The following is a 4,990-nucleotide window of genomic DNA, read 5'->3' as shown; positions in this document are numbered from 1 at the left end:
ACATAACAAAAGTGACCCGAAATTGACGAATGTCACATTGATGAAGAGAAAAATTGTCAAAAAAAGGCATATCTACTTTTTAATTTTTGATTTTTTTAATGTAATCTATTTTTTTTTAATCGATGTTTATGATTTTCTTATTCACTTACATTAAACGTTATAAATATAAATCATATTAAAAACAAGAGGGGAATAGTGAATAGTGGGTATAACATATAGATTGAGTGGTAAGGTAAATGATGAAGAAAATAATGAGGTGACGCTCTCAGGTGGTGAGGTATGTTACAAAATGAATAATGATGAGTATAATGCGTAGTCTTATTGGAAATGTGTGAGGGCATTTTACATGCAAGTTATATGATGACCAATTCTGAATTCAACGATTTAATGTGAAATGATTAGTAATTGAAAAGAATGTATCTTTATTTCTAGAGGTGCAGCTGGAAATCAACATTGATGGCCTACCACAACTACTTTACCTTCTTGTGTTTTCACCCTGTAGCATAGTATTATTGTTATTGAGAAGGAAAGTTTGTAACTTGTAAGAAACAATACAGAAGACAACTTTAACTTCTTCTCCAATAACCAACCATTTGCTTCACACTTCATTTTCATTTTTAAATACAAACTAGAAACCAGTTTCGAATTTGCATCACACTCCATTTTCAGTGTTCACAATGGTTGTTCTTTCTGAAATTTCAGAACAATCTTCTTCTACTTACAATTATGATGTATTTTTAAGTTTTAGAGGTGCGGATACTCGCAGTAACTTCACGGATCATCTCCACGAGGCACTGCGAAGCCTCTATCCGCACGTTCTTTGACGACACGGAGATTCAGACTGGAGAGTGTTTAAAACCGGAACTGGAGAGTGCGATTAAATCATCAAGGGCTTCTATTATCGTCTTGTCCAAGAACTATGCTTCTTCAACATGGTGCTTAAACGAATTGGTATTAATTCTCGAGCAACATAGGAACTTTAACCAAATTGTTATCCCCGTCTTCTATCATGTCGAGCCCACCAATGTTAGAAAGCAAGAAAGAAGCTTCGGGGAAGCAATGGCAATGCATAAGAAGAGGATGGAGGAAGAAACAAATGCAGATAAAAGAAGTGAATGGACTCAGAAAATAAAAGAATGGGAGAAAGCACTTACAGAAGTTGCGAGTTTAAAAGGGAAAGAAGCGAACGGGTAATTAACTACCTCCTTCATCCTATTTCTGAAATTCTAAATTTTGTGCATGATTTAATTTTTGTTTTTTCCGGAATCGAAGAGCATAAATGCCCTTTTATATTCAAGTTGTGATTTCAAATTAAAATTAAGAACATAAATTGTTTGTTCATTTCAGGCAAAGTCTGTTAAATTACATTTGCTTTTAAATATTTCATACTACCTAAGAAACACTTTAAAACAAAAGACAATGCTATTGGAATGTGTAGTATTTAAGGGTTATTAGTATCAAGCATTTAAATTTAAAACGAAAGATTATATAAACTTTATGATGAGCTTATTGATCTATTTACTTGTGGTGGTATCTTCTTGTTGTAACTTGCTAATTGGAATCTGGTTCCAGGCGAGAGACAATGCTTATTAAAGGAATTGTCAAAGAGGTTAGTAGTAGATTGGATCTACACAAAAGGACTAAACTCCCGCACATAATCGGGATGGAGTCGTCCATTAGAAAAATCACATCATTCTTGAAAAACAGATCCCAACAAAGAACTGAAATTCTCACAATATGGGGAATGGCTGGAATTGGAAAGACATATTTAGTAAACTATGTCTTTAAGTTTCACTATCTTGACTTTGAAAGAAGTTGTTTTCTTGAAGACATCGAAAGGAGGTGTACACTACCAAATGGATTACTTGATTTACAAAAACAGCTCCTAAAAGATATTCGAGCGGGAAGTTGGATGGACGTAAATAATCTTGAAGCGGGCACTTTGAAAATTGAGGATGTACTTTCTAGGAAAAGAACTCTTCTTATCCTTGATGGTATAAATAGGCTTGAGCAGTTGGATGCGTTGATTGGGACGAAAGGCCTTCATCCGGGAAGCAAAATCATAATAACATCTAAAAGTGGTTCGTTAACAGATAAATGCAGGTTGTTTGAAACACAAGTTCCACCGAAGCATACAAAGCATCAGCTTCAAGGCTTAAAATATAAGGAATCTCTTCAGCTTTTAAGCTGGCACGCCTTTGGATCCAATGAACCGGACGTCGAAGGTGACAGAAAGAAGGCAATGAAGGTCGTGGAATACTGCCAAGGGCATCCATTGGCTCTTAAAGTTTTGGGGAGTTCTTTGCGTAGAGAAGATGCTACATGGGATGATATCTTAGAGTCGCTAGGGGACGGAGTTAATCCAGATATCGAAAAGGTGCTTAAAATAAGTTTCGACGCTTTGCCTTCAAGAAAAGACAAGGAACTGTTTAAATACATTGCTTGTTTATTTGTTGGAGAAGATAGAAAGTTCACCGAAGACATACTAAAAGCTTGTGGTGTATGCAAACCATCTGGGATCCAGATTCTCTTAGAAAGATGCCTTCTCACTGTAGGGTCATCTGATCAGTTGTTGATGCATCAACTTCTTCAAGACATGGGAAGAGGTATAGTCCGTCAAGAATCACCTAAGAAGCCATGGAAGCATAGTATATTATGGCATCATGATGAGTGTTTGGATGTGTTGCAAAACAGACAGGTAACTAATCAAGTATACCTATTATATGCACTATGATTAATTTGTTTTATGTATATACATTGATACTCATAATGTTTATAACCATTATTTTTTATTTTAGGGAACAACACTAATTCAAGGAGTTACCCTTGACATGAGAACTTTTGAGAATGAAACATGGAAAGAACCGAGTTGTGCCAATATGCAAAAGTTTGGATCATATCCATCGTTCGATTGGGTTCATATGCTGCTGCTCTCAGTTCTTTGGTGGATATTTGGTTGGGTTTCAGGAGCACGTTATTCATCTCGTAAAGCAAAAGTTGGCTTTGGGACACTTGCTTTAAGTGAGATGCGCAATTTAAAACTACTCCAACTCAACTATGTACAACTCAGTGGATCCTACAAGAATTTTCCTCAAGGTTTAAGATGGCTATGCATGCATGGATTCCCTTTGAGTTATATACCTTCAGTCTTACAAATGGAGAATATGGTAGCTCTTGACATGTCTAATAGCAAGCTACAACAACTTTGGAAGAAGCCCAAGGTACTCTCATGCTTCTACTTAATTATTTTATATGATAACATGCATCTAATTCTTTTTTATTTCTTAATTTGCCAGCTGCTTAGAGCATTGAAATTTTTAAATCTTAGTAGTTGTCATGAGCTAGTTAGAGTGGATCACTTCTCTGGTCTCCCTGCACTCGAAAGATTGACACTCGCAAGATGTACAAGTCTAGTTGAGGTCTGTGAATCAATTGGCGCTTGTTGTCAAAAACTTGAAGTCCTTAATCTGAGTGAGTGCAGTAAGCTAAAACAACTTCCAAGAAGCATAAAGAGGTTAAAGAACCTTACTCAATTTCTAATAGATGGTTTTTCAAATATCGGTGAATTACAAGGTGAAATGAAAGATATGGAATCACCTAAAGTTCTACAGGCCGACAACATTAACATGAAGTCTCATGGCCAGTATTCTTCCTCTACCATGGTACCGAGAAGTTCCAAGTTCATTATGAGCTCTTTACCAAGATCACTAGTAAAGTTGTCTCTTAGAAACTGTAACTTGTATAATGAATCATTTCCGGTGGATTTTAGTGGCCTTTCAATGTTAGAGGAGTTGAATTTGGATGGAAATCCAATTGATTCCATGCCCGATTGTATGAGAAGCCTTAGTAGGCTGCACACTGTCACTTTTATCAAATGTTATAACCTAAAAACAATCTTGTGTACTCCCATCCGATTAGTAAATTTGGATGTAGTCTGCTGCCACTCATTGGAGAAAATAACATGGCATCCTGAGTTGTCATTTTTTAATTCCATCCAAACTGGTTGGAACTTTATCCTGAATGAGATTCAGTACTGCTTCAAAGTCCAAGCTTTATCAGAAATTGATGAAAAGGTATTACGTAGTTTAGGCTGGATTAATATAGAATATTTAAAACCGTGCCGGTTTTCATGGAACCGTTTTTGGCATGGATCCCTTCGGCCAGGAAGAATACTTCCAGCACAGGTGGATGTCTCTTTATATATCTTTAACTTCCAACTTTATAATATGCATTTATGTGATACAAAGCTTTCATGTGACAGATGCTTTACGAACTTGGAATATTCAGCACATATCTTCCAGGGCAAGAGGTTCCAAAGTGGTTCACTTATAGAAGCAGCGGGTCATTGTTTGCCTTGCGATCAACTCCAAAAAAAGGTAAGATTCAAGGGTTAAATGTTTGTATTGTGCATACGTTTGCAAGCATGGCGGATGTCGGTCCTTCAAGAATTGAAATAAGGAATTTGACAAAGAACTCCTCCTGGCGATACGAGCCTAGTATTTGTTTTATCCCAGAAGATGATGCGTTTGAATATGGTGATGAAGCTGTTGTAGTGTGGTTAAGCCATTGGCTGTTTGGGGAAAATGATTTTGAAGATGGTGATGAAGTTAGCATACACTTTACCAGTTATAGTTATGCTAGCAAACATTATTTAGCAAATGTAAGGGAGTATGGTATAAGTCTTGTGTATGATGATGATGATGATGATGATGATGGTGGTAACCAGAAAGAAGACCCTTTATGTTATTACAAGTCATGGGGTCCTTTAACGATGCAAGCAAACGACGAGGTGTGTATGTGTCATGATTTTTGAGTTGAACATTTTTATTTTTAAATTTTTTAGACCAAATATGAATTCTCTCTCTTAAAGTAGATTATTTCAAAATTTTCCTCTTTATTTTAAGTAATAAAAATACTCAATTTATGGGTTGCCAAATGACTCAAATTGGACGAAGAGCTATCTTTTATAAATGTGGCAATAAAAAATAGT

The 4,990-nt window shown here is 36.0% G+C and overlaps 1 pseudogene across 1 annotated transcript; it reads left to right on the top strand.

Moving 5' to 3' along the window:
• The first annotated feature begins 677 nt into the window (after positions 1 to 677).
• Positions 678 to 4,631, top strand: LOC143623466 (TMV resistance protein N-like; annotated as a pseudogene). Its single transcript, XR_013151901.1, has 5 exons — positions 678 to 1,190; positions 1,573 to 2,698; positions 2,799 to 3,221; positions 3,297 to 4,184; positions 4,262 to 4,631. The product of XR_013151901.1 is annotated as a TMV resistance protein N-like (transcript).
• Positions 4,632 to 4,990: the final 359 nt, after the last annotated feature.

Source organism: Bidens hawaiensis, unplaced genomic scaffold (genome assembly GCF_021521415.1).
Source record: "Bidens hawaiensis isolate Kalapana, Puna unplaced genomic scaffold, B.hawaiensis_p1.1 tig00003469_1, whole genome shotgun sequence".
NCBI classification, from domain to species: Eukaryota; Viridiplantae; Streptophyta; class Magnoliopsida; order Asterales; family Asteraceae; genus Bidens; species Bidens hawaiensis.
The sequence above is the reverse complement of the archived record's forward strand: the minus strand, read 5'-3'. Positions and strand labels throughout refer to the sequence as shown.